This window comes from Dipodomys spectabilis, unplaced genomic scaffold (genome assembly GCF_019054845.1).
Source record: "Dipodomys spectabilis isolate Male_0828 unplaced genomic scaffold, ASM1905484v1 ptg000266l, whole genome shotgun sequence".
In the NCBI taxonomy this organism is placed as follows: domain Eukaryota; kingdom Metazoa; phylum Chordata; class Mammalia; order Rodentia; family Heteromyidae; genus Dipodomys; species Dipodomys spectabilis.
In genome coordinates, this window is record NW_024870943.1 from 4,342,219 (window position 1) to 4,359,112 (window position 16,894).

General features: G+C 40.8%; 1 pseudogene; it reads left to right on the plus strand.

Moving 5' to 3' along the window:
- Positions 1-13,627: 13,627 nt before the first annotated feature.
- LOC122125659 lies at positions 13,628-16,486 on the plus strand (annotated as a pseudogene).
- The last annotated feature ends 408 nt before the right edge of the window (positions 16,487-16,894 follow it).

Consider the following 16,894-nt stretch of genomic DNA (forward strand, 5'->3'; position numbering starts at 1 on the left):
TGTTCTTTCTGTATAATATCTAGGCTGTCCTCAATCCCTGAGATTCGATCTTCTGCATGGTCTAACCTGCTGTCAAGACTCTCTACTTTGTTTTTTATCTCTTTTCCTTCTAATTGGTCAGCTTTGATGGCTTCAAGTTCTTTGTTGAAGCTCTGTTTTAGGTCTTGTATGAATTTCTTTACTTCCTTAATTTGGTGTTCAGTGTTTGTCCTCAAATCACTTAGTTGATTGCTTATGGTTTCTTTGGGCTCTCATTCCTTCTGTTGGGTTCCATTCAGCATTCCCTTTGTGGTCTCCCTGACTTCCTTCAGCTCTTTGTTAATGGATTCCATGAATGTCTTTAGTGATCTTTGTGTGTTCTCTACCTGGTCTCTCAATTCCTGTATTACTCTTTGATTAGCTTCCTCCCGTTGGTGGGATTCCTGCAGATCTCTTAGAGTGTTCTCAGCCTGCTCACGTCATTCCTCCCTTTCTCTTTGAGTATTCTCAAGTTGTTCACGCAAATCCTGTATCAGTTTTTGAGTAGCTTCCTCACGCTTATGATATTCCTGTATAAACTTCTGGGATGCCTCCTCTCTCTCCCTATCACGCTCATACAGAGTCCTTTGTACGTTGTCAAACTTCTCATTTATCATTTTTGCCAGCAGTGTTTGTAGAGCTATTTGGGAACTCTCCCCTGGATTATTCATTATCTGTTCTAACCCCTGATTATCAAGACTGGGAATTGAGATACCCAAATTTGCCATTTTTCTTGTGTTTTTCCGGCTTACTCTGCCCATTTGAGATGAAGATAGCACCAGTTTTGTGCTAGAACACTATCTTAAGGCAACCATCTACCAAAGTTTGCATTTGTACAGTCAATAGTCTACAGATACAATCTAGTTCAACAGATACATCTATTCGACATCAAACAACTATACGTTAAAGGACTTCGAACTGCAGAGAAGAATTTGGAAAACTAGAAATTATTAGGGTTAGGGAGAGATGTGGGTAAAAAATAGGAATAGATTGGTGTGGGGAGGCACAGGGAGAGTTAACTATGTCCTAATCACAATGCAGGAAATAGATTGGGTAGGATGCAAGTAGAGAGAGATAGAAAAAAAGAAAGGGAAAGGGCAATGAAAAGAGACCAGAAAAAAAATAGAAACGTAAAAATTAATATTATTATGGAGATTAAAAGACCATCTATTTAGAGAGGAATGTGAATATGTTGAGAGAAAGGGAGGGACATAGAGGAGATGTGAAAAACTTTAAAAAAATGCTTAAAATATTATATAGGTATAAAGAGGTAGTACTGCTATTAATGAATTTAAGTCTCAGAGGTTTTGAATTGAGTAATAAGTTTGTGGATTAAGTGTGTACACAATGGGGGATATTGTCTACTAGTTAACTACGGGTTTATCTGAGGATGTGCAGGACAAGAGTTAAGTCACATAAAGAAGAACAAAAGAGGAAAAGGTGGAAAGGACAGGAAAGTGAGAAGAAAAGATCAGAAGTTCAGTAGAGCTAGACAAAAAACAAAAAGATAATTAAGAATGAAAGAAAAAGAGAAAGAAGACAAGAAAAGAAAGGAAAACACACATTCACGTATTCCTAAAATAAAAATTATAAGAGGAGAAAAAAAAAAGTTACTGGAAAACAATTATTTTTTCAGAAGAGGCAAAAATTAAAGATTAATAAATGTTTTAGAAAAGGAAAATTTTTTTTTTATATATATAAGGTAACAAAAAACGAAAAAAAAAAACAAAACAAAAAAAAGAAAAAAAGAAATGAAGAAGAAGGAAAAAAAAAAGTTCTTTTTTTTTGGGTGGGGGGGGAGAGGTGGGAAGAGTCCTGTATCTCCCTTTTGTCTGTAACCAGAGTCTGGTTAGAGTCTCTGGTCAGCTTGAGGTCCTGTGGCTTGATTGGTTTCTTAAGTCAGTTTGTTGGAACAGGCAGAAAAATGCTCTGCTTTACCCAAGATTTTGAGATCCCCCTCCGAGGTTAGTTTACTGGGAGGATGATCTGCTTTGAGAATCACAAAAGAGGGGGATGCAGTGATGAGGCTAGGTTCTGGGTAGAGTTGAGGCCTTTCAACAAACAGTAGCTTTTCCCTGGGGCTATTTTGTGAAAAAAACTCACAGCACCCAGCCTGGAGCCATTCTCAGGGTTTCTGTTTTTCAAGTGATTGTGGTGGCTGCTAGAGGGAGGGGCAGCCTCTGGCTCTGGTTACCCGGTGAGGAGGGCCACTCCAATGGCTGGCGCCTGAGCTGGGTGACTTTTCCCTGGATGGAACTGAGTCTGTGAGGTCACTTCGCCGTTAAGTTCTTGTGACCTGCTAAATGACTCGTTTTATTCCAAGGCCTGAGCTGGAGCTAGCCGCTCCTCCGAGCTTTGTCGGTATCCAAGATGGAGATCACCGGTGCTGGGAGGGGGAGGGGTGGCCTTCCCTCCTCTGCTCCCTGAGAAGGAGTGAGGAAGTCGGGCTTCTACTCACGCCGAGTCTTGGATCCTGGGTCGTCTCTGGTCTGCAAAGTGCAGGATGAATTTGTCTGCTCCTTTTCGGTCCTTGCTGGTGTTGAGCAGAATCCGCTCGTCCGCTGCATCTGGCTCCTTCGTCCAGGACTGTGTCTTAGGTATGCCCCCGCGGCGGTGGTCGCCGCCGCTACCCTGCCGCCGTAGCGGCAGCTGCTAGCAGGCGCTCAGTTGTGTGCTTGGCTTCCCCTCTCTTGACTAACTCTCTGTCCTGTGATGGCACACTTGGTGTGATTCTCTGGCTTGGGACTGCTCACTGGAACTCTGAAACTGTTTTCTATGCAAGAGCTTGTTCAGATTCCAGGTTCTCCTCCGGCATCTTCCCAGAACTCTCCTACAAAAGATTCTTAAAGATGTCCTACACATAGAAAACCAACAAGACCGCAATAAAGGCCAAGAAACTGCACCCGAACTGACAATCCAAGAACCATAGGAAGAACCCAGTTTTCGCAGCCCCCAAGAAGGTAGATAACATGGCAGGAACACCCAAATACCTCTCAGTCCTATCTCTTAATGTTAACGGACTGAACTCTCCAATTAAGCGACATAGACTGTCTAGTTGGATTAAAAAACAAGACCCTTCTATCTGCTGCCTGCAGGAGTCACATCTTGCCCATAAAAACAAACACATTTTCAATGTTAAAGGCTGGAACAAAATCTACCAAGCAATCGGACCCCATAAGCAGGCGGGAGTTGCAATCCTAATATCAGATAAAATAGACTTCAAATTAAAATTTGTGAGAAGAGATAAAGAAGGTCACTACATACTAATTAAAGGATCTCTCCTTCAGGAGGATATTACAATTCTAAATATCTATTCGCCAAACAATGGAGCACCCAAATTTATCCAAGAAACACTACTTTCCCTCAAATCCCATATAGATCCTAAGACATTAATTGTTGGGGATTTTAACACACCACTCTCCCCACTAGATAGATCAACTCGGCAAAAACTCAACAGAGAAACCGCAGATCTAAACAGCTGCATAGATCAACTAGACTTAACAGACATCTACCGAACATTTCACCCAGCAGCATCAGAATACACGTTTTTCTCAGCAGCACATGGAACGTTTTCTAAAATAGACCACATTTTAGGCCACAAAGCAAACTTGTCTCAATTCAGAAACATTGAAGTTATACCTTGCAATCTCTCTGATCACAAGGGAATAAAATTAGAACTCAACACCAAAAGCCACCAAAGAAAGTCCGGTATCACATGGAGGCTGAACAACACACTGCTGAATCATGAGTGGGTCATGGAAGAGATTAGAAAGGAAATTCAAATGTTCATGCTATTGAACAAAAAAGAACACACAAATTACCAGCTGCTCTGGGACACAGCAAAGGCAGTACTCAGAGGCAAGTTTATAGCTCTGAGCTCCTACATCAACAAATTGGAGAGATCTGAAACTAACAATTTAATGACACATCTAAACCTCCTTGAAAAAGAGCAGCAAGATAAACCCCAATCCAGTAGACGGAAAGAAATAATCAAAATTAAATCAGAATTAAATGAATTAGAATCCAAAAAAAACTATAGAAAGAATCAACAAAACAAAGAATTGGTTCTTCGAAAAACTTAACAAAATTGACAGACCCTTAGCAAATCTTATCAGAAAAAGAAGAGAACACACCCAAATTAATAAACTCAGAGATGAGAATGGAAACATCACCATGGAAACAACCAAGATTCAGAACATTATTAGGGAATACTTCTCAAAACTTTATGCTAATAAGTTTGAGAATTTGACAGAAATGGACCTCTTCCTAGCAAATATTGACATGCCAAAACTAAATCAAGATGAGTTAAACTATCTTAACAGGCCCATATCAAGCATTGAAATAGAAACAGCAATAAGAGACCTTCCAGATGGTTTTACAGTGGAATTTTACAAGACTTTCAAAGCAGAGCTCACACCAATTCTCCTCCAACTCTTCAATGAAATTGAAAGAGAAAGCTCACTACCCAACACATTGTATGAAGCCATCATAACCCTCATCCCAAAACCAGGCAGGGACTCATCAAAGAAAGAGAACTATAGACCCATTTCTTTGATGAACATTGATGCAAAACTTCTCAACAAAATTTTGGCCAACCGACTTCAACAATTCATCCAAAAAATCATACACCACGATCAAACAGGATTCATTTCAGGGATGCAAAGCTGGTTCAATATACGCAAATCAATTAATATTATTCATCACATCAACAGGAGCAAGAATAAGAACCACATGGTTATCTCAATAGATGCAGAAAAAGCATTCGACAAGATCCAACACCCCTTTATGATGAAGGTTTTGGAAAAATTAGGAATCCATGGAACATTCCTCAATACAATAAAGGCTGTATATGACAAACCTACAGCCAGCATTATACTCAATGGTGAAAAACTAAAGCCATTTCCTCTTAACTCAGGAACAAGACAAGGATGCCCACTCTCTCCACTTCTCTTCAATCTAGTATTAGAATGCCTAGCTACAGCAATAAGACAAGATGCAGACATAAAGGGGATCCAAATAGGGAAAGAAGAAATAAAACTCTCCCTCTTTGCAGATGACATGATCTTGTATTTAAAGAATCACATAGACTCCACTCCCAAATTACTCAAGCTGATTCAAAACTTTGGCAAAGTAGCAGGTTATAAAATTAACCCCCCAAAATCAATGGCTTTTCTGTATGCCAACAATGAGAAAAGTGTGGCTGAAATTAGGAAAGCAACTCCATTTGTAATAGCCCCACAAGAAATAAAATACCTAGGAATTAAATTAACTAAAGAAGTGAAGGACCTCTATGATGAAAACTTTAAAATCTTGAAAAAGGAAATCAACACAGAACTTAAAAAATGGCAAAAACTCCCATGCTCCAAAATTGGAAAGATTAACATCGTGAAAATGGCAATACTTCCCAAGGCTATCTACAAATTCAACGCAATACCTATCAAAATTCCACCCTCATTCTTCAAGGAAATAGAAGAGGCAATCCAAAAATTCATATGGAACAATAAAAGACCCCGAATAGCAAAAACGCTCCTCAACGGAAAGAACACTGCTGGAGGAATATCAATACCAAATTTCAAACTCTACTATAAAGCCATAGTAATCAAAACAGCTTGGTATTGGCATAAGAACAGACCTCAGGACCAATGGAATAGAATTGAAAACCCAGAAATGAACCTACAGACATATAGCCATCTAATCTTCGATAAGGGAGCTAAAACAATAGAATGGAAGACAGACAGCCTCTTCAGTAAATGGTGCTGGCAAAACTAGTTAACTACATGTAGAAAACTAAAGCTAGATCCTTATATATCACCCTGCACCAGAATCAACTCCAAATGGATCAAAGACCTTGAAGTCAAAGCAGACACTCTGAAAACATTACAGGATGGAATAGGAGAAACCCTGGGTCTCCTTGGCTCAGGCCGAAATTTTCTGAATAGAGACCCAGAAACACAAGAAATCAAAGAAAGGTTGGACAAATGGGATTGCATAAGGTTGCAGAGCTTCTGCAGGGCTAATGACATAGCTAGCAAGATCAATAGAAAGCCCACGGATTGGGAGAAGATCTTTACTAGCCATACAACGGACAAGGGTCTCATATGTAAAATATACTTGGAACTCAAAAAATTAAACCACCCAACAACAAATCCTCAAAGAAACAACTGGCCAATAAGTAAGTGGGCGAAAGACTTAAAGAGAAGCTTCTCTGAAGAAGAAAGAAGGATGGCCAATAGACACATGAAGAAATGTTCAACATCCCTAGCCATAAAAGAAATGCAAATCAAAACAACACTGAGATCTCACCTCACTCCAGTTAGAACAGCAAAAATCAAGAACTCTAACAACAACAGATGCTGGAGGGGATGTGGACAGAAGGGAACCTTACTTCATTGTTGGTGGGAATGTAAACTTGTTCAACCACTTTGGAAAGCAGTATGGAGGTTCCTCAAAAGACTTCACATAGAGCTCCCCTATGACCCAGCAATCCCACTTTTGGGCATTTACCCTAATGTTTACAAACAAGACCACACTAAAGCTACCAGCACAACTATGTTTATTGCAGCATTATTTACCATAGCTAAGATATGGAACCAACCCAGATGCCCCTCAGTAGATGAATGGATCAAGAAAATGTGGTATATATACACAGTGGAATTCTATGCTTCTATCAGAAAGAATGACATTTCCCCATTTGTTAGGAAATGGAAAGGCTTGGAAAAAATTATATTAAGTGAAGTAAGTCAGGCTCAAAGAAACATAGGTCCCATGGTTTCCCTTATTTGCAATATCTAGTATAGGTATGAGTCAAGCGGAAAAAGTCAGAGAATGTGATGTTAGGAAAACGAACCCTCAAATATATATTTTAATGTTTTTGTTTCTTTCATGCATGTGTTTCTAACGCATTTATAAGATTATTTCTTTGTTGCTTTGTATGTCCCTCCCCCACAGTGTAACCCCCGCTTTCACTATATTTGATGTCATATAACATGTGGAGGAGACGGGGACAAACAAGTCGCTTAAGGATTCAGGTGGACCTGTTGCAACAATGAGAAGTACAAAATGTCATGTCAAAACCAGCTTTACAATGTCGGTGTGGGGGGGGGGGTTGGGGGGGTATGATTGGGTGGGGGGGGCGGGGAGGCTGGGAAGGGAGGTGAAGGGTAAACAAAGGAGGAGGCTGCAATGCTTGGTAAGAAATGTATGCATTATCCTGCCCATGTAATTGTAACCCCTCTGTACAGTATGTTCTCAAATAAAATAAAATTAAATTAAAAAAAAAAAAAAAGAAAAAATCAAAGAATCTTCTGTAGGGCTGGTTGGTGGAGATGTATTGTTTCAATTTTTCTTTGCTATGGAAGTTTTTATTTGGCCTTCAGTTATGAAGGAGAGTTTAGCTGGGTACAGTATTCTTGGTTGATAGTTGTTTGTTTTTTGGGCATGGCATACATCATTCCAGGCTCTCTTGCTTTGATTGTCTCTGCTGAGAAATCTGAGGTGATTCTTATTGGTTTCCCTTTATAGGTGATTACCCTTTTCTCCTTGATAGCTTTAAGGATCTTTTCCTTGTTCTGAGTTGATCCTGTGTGGATTATAATGTGGCGGTGGGATGTCCTATTCTGGTCTGGTCTATTTGAGTTCTAAAGGCTTCTTGTATCTGGACAGGCCTATCTTTTTGCATGTTTGGGAAGTTCTCTGCTAGGATCCTGTTAAACAAATTTCCTAGACCATTAACTACTGTTTCTAGGTGCTCCTCTACACCCATTATCCTTAGATTAGGCCTTCTGATGGTGTCTTCCAGGTGTTGGATAGATCTATCATATTTCTTGGACTTGTCTTGGATGGTTGTATGTTCTTTCTGTATAATATCTAGGCTGTCCTCAATCCCTGAGATTCGATCTTCTGCATGGTCTAACCTGCTGTCAAGACTCTCTACTTTGTTTTTTATCTCTTTTCCTTCTAGTTGGTCAGCTTTGATGGCTTCAAGTTCTTTGTTGATGCTCTGTTTTAGGTCTTGTATGAATTTCTTTACTTCCTTAATTTGGTGTTCAGTGTTTGTCCTCAAATCACTTAGTTGATTGGTTATGGTTTCTTTGGGCTCCCATTCCTTCTGTTGGGTTCCATTCAGCATTCCCTTTGTGGTCTCCCTGACTTCCTTCAGCTCTTTGTTAATGGATTCCATGAATGTCTTTAGTGATCTTTGTGTGTTCTCTACCTGGTCTCTCAATTCCTGTATTACTCTTTGATTAGCTTCCTCCCGTTAGTGGGATTCCTGCAGATCTCTTTGAGTGTTCTCAGCCTGCTCACGTCATTCCTCCCTTTCTCTTTGAGTATTCTCAAGTTGTTCACGCAAATCCTGTATCAGTTTTTGAGTAGCTTTCTCACGCTTATGATATTCCTGTATAAACTTCTGGGATGCCTCCTCTCTCTCCCTATCACGCTCATACAGAGTCCTTTGTACGTTGTCAAACTTCTCATTTATCATTTTTGCCAGCAGTGTTTGTAGAGCTATTTGGGAACTCTCCTTTGGATTATTCATTATCTGTTCTAACCCCTGATTATCAAGATTGGGAATTGAGATACCCGGATTTGCCATTTTTCTTGTGTTTTTCCGGCTTACTCTGCCCATTTGAGATGAAGATAGCACCAGTTTTGTGTCAGAACACTATTTTAAGGCAACCATCTCCCAAAGTTTGCATTTGTACAGTCAATAGTCTACAGATACAATCTAGTTCAACAGATACATCTATTCGACATCAAACAACTATACGTTAAAGGACTTCGAACCGCAGAGAAGAATTTGGAAAACTAGAAATTATTAGGGTTAGGGAGAGATGTGGGTAAAAAATAGGAATAGATTGGTGTGGGGAGGCACAGGGAGAGTTAACTATGTCCTAATCACAATGCAGGAAATAGATTGGGTAGGATGCAAGTAGAGAGAGATAGAAAAAAAGAAAGGGAAAGGGCAATGAAAAGAGACCAGAAAAAAAATAGAAACGTAAAAATTAATATTATTATGGAGATTAAAAGACCATCTATTTAGAGAGGAATGTGAATATGTTGAGAGAAAGGGAGGGACATAGAGGAGATGTGAAAAACTTTAAAAAAATGCTTAAAATATTATATAGGTATAAAGAGGTAGTACTGCTATTAATGAATTTAAGTCTCAGAGGTTTTGAATTGAGTAATAAGTTTGTGGATTAAGTGTGTACACAATGGGGGATATTGTCTACTAGTTAACTACGGGTTTATCTGAGGATGTGCAGGACAAGAGTTAAGTCACATAAAGAAGAACAAAAGAGGAAAAGGTGGAAAGGACAGGAAAGTGAGAAGAAAAGATCAGAAGTTCAGTAGAGCTAGACAAAAAACAAAAAGATAATTAAGAATGAAAGAAAAAGAGAAAGAAGACAAGAAAAGAAAGGAAAACACACATTCACGTATTCCTAAAATAAAAATTATAAGAGGAGAAAAAAAAAAGTTACTGGAAAACAATTATTTTTTCAGAAGAGGCAAAAATTAAAGATTAATAAATGTTTTAGAAAAGGAAAAATTTTTTTTTATATATATAAGGTAACAAAAAACGAAAAAAAAAAACAAAACAAAAAAAGAAAAAAAGAAATGAAGAAGAAGGAAAAAAAAAAGTTCTTTTTTTTTGGGGTGGGGGGGGAGAGGTGGGAAGAGTCCTGTATCTCCCTTTTGTCTGTAACCAGAGTCTGGTTAGAGTCTCTGGTCAGCTTGAGGTCCTGTGGCTTGATTGGTTTCTTAAGTCAGTTTGTTGGAACAGGCAGAAAAATGCTCTGCTTTACCCAAGATTTTGAGATCCCCCTCCGAGGTTAGTTTACTGGGAGGGTGATCTGCTTTGAGAATCACAAAAGAGGGGGATGCAGTGATGAGGCTAGGTTCTGGGTAGAGTTGAGGCCTTTCAACAAACAGTAGCTTTTCCCTGGGGCTATTTTGTGAAAAAAAACTCACAGCACCCAGCCTGGAGCCATTCTCAGGGTTTCTGTTTTTCAATTGATTGTGGTGGCTGCTAGAGGGAGGGGCAGCCTCTGGCTCTGGTTACCCAGTGAGGAGAGCCACTCCAATGGCTGGCGCCTGAGCTGGGTGACTTTTCCCTGGATGGAACTGAGTCTGTGAGGTCACTTCGCCGTTAAGTTCTTGTGACCTGCTAAATGACTCGTTTTATTCCAAGGCCTGAGCTGGAGCTAGCCGCTCCTCCGAGCTTTGTCGGTATCCAAGATGGAGATCACCGGTGCTGGGAGGGGGAGGGGTGGCCTTCCCTCCTCTGCTCCCTGAGAAGGAGTGAGGAAGTCGGGCTTCTACTCACGCCGAGTCTTGGATCCTGGGTCGTCTCTGGTCTGCAAAGTGCAGGATGAATTTGTCTGCTCCTTGTCGGTTCTTGCTGGTGTTGAGTAGAATCCGCTCGTCCGCTTCAGCTGGCTCCTTCGTGCCGGACTCTGTCTCAGGTATGCCCCCCCATTTTGGTTTTTTTGACATTCCTTTGGTTAAAGGTCCAGGCAGTAAGTAAATGGCATCGGAGATGGAGAGCCTACATGGCCTCCTTTCTCCCTTATGCAGACGTTTTCAGGTTTCCTCATTTAGTACAGGGTGAAGTATAGATGATCACACAGAGCCTTTGTGATGTGGAAACGCGCCCTCCTTTCTCTTTGTAGTTACTTTGGCGCTTTTATTATGAAGTGATGTTGACTTTTCTCCCAGGGGTTTTGTGCATGCATTGATATAATCATGTTATTTGTGTTCTCTTTTATAAATGGTTTTAAGGGATGCAGTTGATGTTAGTTTGATTTCAGACTCTGTCTCTTTAATAGCTATATTATTGATTTGTGTATATTTATTTTGTTGTATCTTATTTATTTTTTAACCCTTAAGTGGTTGTGCAGAGGAATTGTTCAAAAAAGTTTTACATGGCCGAGCGCCAGTTGCTCAGGCCTGTAATCCCAGCTACTCGGAGGCTGAGATCTGAGTAGCATAGTTCAAAGCCTGCCATGGAAGGAAAGTCATGAAACTCTTTTCTCCAGTTAACGACCAGAATACCTGAAGTGGCATAGTGGCTCAAGTGGTAGAGTGCTCCCTTTGAGCGGAAAAGCTGAGGGAGAGCACCCAGGTCCTGTGTTCAAGACCCACGACCTACCAAACAAAAATTGTACATGATGACAATGAGTCTTGAAGCTTCTCACTAGTTGTACAGTTCATTTTCCACCTAGCAGTGAATCTCACTGCTGCTTTTATTCACAATTCATCCTGCATTTTGGGAAGACTATCAGTACCTCTGTCTTCTCATACATTACACTTCTGCATAAGTCACTTGTAAACTCCTTGCTATTTTTGGTAGATTCTAGTATGTCCACAAAATTTATTGAAGCTGGACACTGATGACTCATGCCTGCAGTCCCAGATACTTTGAGGGATGAAATAGGAGGATCACAGTTCAAAGCCATCCTTGGCATGAAAGACAGTGAGATTCTCCACTCCAATTAACCAGCAAAAATCCCAGATAAGGAGCTGTGGCTCGAACGATGGCAACAACAGTTCAGGAAAAGCATCCATGTCCTGAGTTCAAGCCCCAGAACCAGCACAAAACCAAAGAAACAAAAGCAACAACAACTAAAAACAAATCCTTAATGAAAATGCTCCTCCAACAATTTCATAAAAGAGAGTGAAGTCTTGAGAACTCAGCCTATAGAAGCAAAACATGCTACCAAAACGTGGTAAGGCCACTCTCAGTATCAAGGAACTAAGAAAATGATTAATAAATGTACTTGAGATAACACACATACAAAAGGCTCAGAAATGCGTGTGATAACGTATTAGAAAGTTCACACATGATGAGCAAGTTGATTTCACTGCAAGGGTGCTAATGGCTCAACATACACAAACAGGAAATATAGAAGTCCATGAAGACAACTAAGTGTTGAAAAATACTCACAGGGGAGCCAAGGGAATATACAGACTTATAAACAGGAAAATAATAGGGGAAATAGACTTCAAACAAGGTCCAAGGTCCACTGGTAGGACAGAAGGCTTGAGGAACATCAACCAGTGAGCAAAAGGGTCTGTTGCTGAGTTAGTTATATTCTCTGACCAAAATACAGAATAAAATAGCCAGTCCCTAGTGGTCTCCAGGCTAGAAAGGGCCCCTGTTCCTTAGGATACTTCTACAGAAAGGGGGTATAACTGTACACTCAGGTGCTTACTCTCTCCACAGCACAACCCTGGAAGGTCCAGTTTGTTCTCTGAATCAGAAGCACTGATCTTCCCAATTGTGTTCCAGTGTTCCGCTGCCTGTCACAGGGTAGCCTCCCCCGGAAATGGTAGGACCTAAGAGTATTGGCTATAATATCCTGCTTTGCCATTTGTTGAATCCTTTTCCATTGATTATATCCTGCTTTGCCATTGGCTGCATTCTTCTTCATTCACTAAATTTTGCTTTGTCATTGGTTGTATCCGTTGACTTTTTTTTTTTTTTTTTGGCCAGTCCTGGGGCTTAAAATCTGGGCCGGCGCAGTGTTCCTGAGTATCTTTTGCTCAAGACTAGCATTCTACCACTTGATCCACAGCACTACTCCTGGTATTTTCTGTGACTAATTGGAGATTAGACTCTCACACACTTTCCTGACCTGGCTGGCTTTGAATTTCAATCCTCAGATCTCACCCTCCTGAGTAGCTAGGATTACAGATATGAGCCACCATTGCCTAGCTCTGGCTGTATCCTTTGCCAGTGGATACCTCCTGTTTGTCATAGGTCACATTCTGCTTCCTTATTGGCTGAATCCTGGTTTGTCAATGAATGACTAGCATTCATAGGGTGATCTACTAAAATTCCTTATAACAAACAGCACTGTTAGTAGAAATAGAATGCAAGGAAGAAATGGATTGTTCAGCAGCTGTCTTTATAAAAACAAAAACAAGTCATGTTTAGAAGTGTACAAAAAATGTTTTTCATCCCTACAATAATATTTTAAATAAACATTATAAAACCTTTGTGTATGCGTGCACGCGCGCGCGCGCACACACACACACACACACACACACATATGGAAACGTGCATCAAGTAAGACTTCAAAGCTTCAATGTATTAAAATTCAGGCATATCGCTGGGAATGTGGCTTAGTGGTAGAATGCTCCCCTAGCATGCATGAAGCCTTGGGTTTGATTCCTCACTACCACATAAAGAGAAGAAGCTGGAAGTGGTGCTATGGCTCAAGTGGTAGAGTGGTAGCCTTGAGCAAAAGGGACAGTTCCTAGGCCCTGAGTTCAAGCCCCAGGATTGTCAAAAACAAAAACAAAAAAAATCTGGCATATCTGCATTCAAACTACACTTCAAGTGCTCAATACTCACACAATTTTTTCCCCATATACAGTACCAGAATCTTCTCTGCTTTTAAACAAAGATTTTGGCTGTCTAATCAGCCACTGAATGCTTTCCGACAACTGGTAATTGTCATCAATGAGAGGAAGGTGCTACATTAGAAAGAATTTTATTATACTTCATAAAGAAACAAGGGGACAAAATTGGGCAGCATGATAAAATACAAATGATCATGTCCAACGTTGGTGTTTTCTCTACTGTGTAAAAGAAAAAACATTCACGATGTTGTTGGAGCAACAGAAACACGTGAAGCAGCTGACGAGCGGCAGGGTGATGTGGGTGGCTTTGGCTAGGCTAGGTAGCGATGGCTAGGTGATGGCTAGGTAGCGATGCTGGGACTGTAAAGGTACATAGCTCTCTTGGGGTGTTGGGAGAGGGGTGTCAACATGTGGAGGCGGGTGGTGAGCATGAAGATTACAAACATAAGGTCTCAGAATAAGAAGATGCCATGATCTATTTTCTTCTCTCTGTCAAGTATGACAATATGCATTGGAAAACCCAGAACCAACAACAGTAAAATGACTGGGCTTTCAGAGCCTTAATGACTGGGACCTACAGGAGCATAGTGGCAACCCAGAAGAAGGGAAAGGAAGGGGAAATCCACACTGAAGATTTAGATTTAAGCCACACGCACTGGACACAGCTGGAGCTGATGGTGTTGGCTTGAAATGCACTGAGGAGCGAGGTGGTACAGATGGAAAGCGCCTAGGTGACTCTGAAGAGGTACACCACCGCCTTGCAGCCCACATCATCCAGAAAGTGCTAGACTGTGAAGGACACCATGATATCTGGCACCATTGTGAACATGGTGTTAGGCAAGTTGATCATAGTCAGATGCATCAAGATGGCATTGCTGGGCTTCTTTAGATGACGTTGGAATAAAAACATGTACAGATAGAGCATGGAGGGCAGGGAGTTCCCCATGACACCTATGTACAGCTGGGCTATGAAGAAAAGCTTCATATTGATTCACCCGAGAACATCACTGATAGTTTTTGTGATGTTTTGATATATAGACCAGCCAGACAGTTGATACAGGAGAGAAATATCAGTGCACTGGTTATGGATCCATTCCAAATTGAGCTTCAGGGAGAATGTGCAGAAGATGAAGTTCTCTTTCAGGCCCAGGGGTGACACTACAGGAACAGGATCCCAAGACTTCCACAGGATCTTAGGGGACAGTAACGTCTGCGATTATGGCAAAGTGTTGTTCATGATATACTTCCTAGTTCCTCAGTGAGGAGGAACTGTGGGCTTGTGTGACAAATTTGCATGTTAAAAGGAGTTTCCTTTGTTCTTCGGATTGGTGTGTGTGCCGCCTGTGTGAGTGTGTGTGTGTGTGTGTGTGTGTGTGTGTGTGTGTGTGTGTGTGTGTGTGTGTGTGTCTGTCTGTCTGTGTGAAATCCTGGGGCTTGATTTTAGGGCCTAAGTTTTATCCATGAACTCTTTTTTTTGTATTGTTCAGTGCTAATAGCTACATTTCCATCTTTATGCTGGTTCTTTGGAGATAAGTCTCACAGACTATTCTGAATGGGCTGGCTTTGAATCCTGATCTTCAAATCTCAATTTTTTTTTTGTCAGTCATGGGGCTTGAAGTCTGGGACTGGGCACTGTCACTCAGCTCCTTTGCTCAAGGTGAGCGCTCTACCACTTGAGCCACAGCAGGATTTCTGGTTTTTGTGGTGGTTAATTGGAAATATGAGTCTTATGGACATTCAGGCCTGGATTTGCTTTGAACCATGATCCTCAGATCTCAGCCTCCTGAGTACCTAGGATTACAGGCATGAGCCTCTAGTGCACAGACAGAGACTCTCATTTTTAAAACACATCTTATCTCGAATACAAAGCAAAGCAAAGGAACAAGTCCTGAGTCCAAGCTCCAGCACTAGAAACAAAATTTATAGCACCCTAGGAATGTTTCGAAGTGCAATAGTTCCTATGGTAAAATTCCACAGTGGGGGAAATTACTGGGTAAGGAATCAAAATCTGCTTCAAAGGAGGAGTGTGCCAAACACTCCAGAGGTGGAAATGCCTTCCTGCTTTTCTGAAAAACTCTGTGGAGCCTTGTATTGACTCTGCTTTTATTTTAGCCTTGCCTTGATAGAAAATGCAATCAGAATAACACAACCAAAATGACAGGAGACAAATCTATTTGTAGAGGTAAAAGACAAAACCAAAATCGCCACTAAGTCAATGTAAAAATGAATCTCCCACTATGATAAAACACTAAGGCAACAGAACAGGAGATTAAGATTCAAACTAGGGATGGGCCCAGCATGCTCTTGTGGGCCAAAGAGAGCCAGCCTGGTGACTCATCTCACCACCCCACCTCTTGGCGGCTCCCAGGCTACCTCATCCACAAGCTCGCCACCTGGCCTGTGGGGACCACTGGGAAGGCGAGGACAAGGACGTCAAAGGTAACTGGAATGATGATGATGATGATGATGATGATGATGACTATGATGAAGAAGAGGAATCAAAAGAAGCAGCAGAAGTAAAACCAGAAATGAAAAATTCAGGAAAGAAAGAAAAATAGAGTAGAAAATAAAAGAAAAAAGAACGACAACAGAAGAAAAGGCAAGAAGATATGAAAAGGAGATGAGAAGAACCTGAAGAACCTCAAGTGCTAACACCAGAAGAACAATTAGCAGATAAACTGCGGCTACAGAAACTACAGGAAGAGTCAGATCTTGTACTAGCAAAAGAAAGGTTTTGTGTGAATGATACAGTTTGTGGGATAGATGCTATGAACCCATCTTCAAGAGATGATCTCACAGAATTCGGGAAGTTACTAAAAGATAAAATTATACAGGATGAAAAGTCATTCTATTATGCCAGGCTCTTGAAAGCCTTAGTTCGAGATATGTGAATTTCGTTGGAAATTCATGACTTGGCAAAGATGACCAAATCATTGAGTGTGCTTTATGGTGAGAACACAGAAGCAAGAAATGCAAAGCAAAGACAAAAAGAAGAAGATAGGCGTGGTTCCTGGAGGGGGTTAAAGGCCATCTTGGAAGATGATCTGGCAGATGATGGGGTTTTGATGGAGGATATGTACAAGACAATGAAGACTTCATGTGACAGTTTCTCTCTCCTACTGTCTTCTTTCTGTTGCCCACAATCCCTTCAACATGTAGCACAACTTCTTTTCCTTTCACTTCTGCCAAATGGGACAATCAGAAGTGCCCTATCTTTGGTGCTGGTTATTTAACCCCTTGACTGTTAGTTGCTAATGTGCCAATAAGGAAACTTGGATCTTACTGCCCAGGGGTTAAAATTGGGAACTTAAGTTGCTACTAAATCATAGTTTAAAAACAAAACAAACCTAATAATGTTGTCATTTTTGCTGTCTAATCCCATAGCAGCAGTCACTAAATTGGAAACAAAGGTTGCAACATGGTAAAAAATTGTGTGATATTTACCAGCACAGTTCAGTAGTACAGCTTTAACCATACCTCCTTGAAGGACTTCATACTTGTCAAGAAAAGC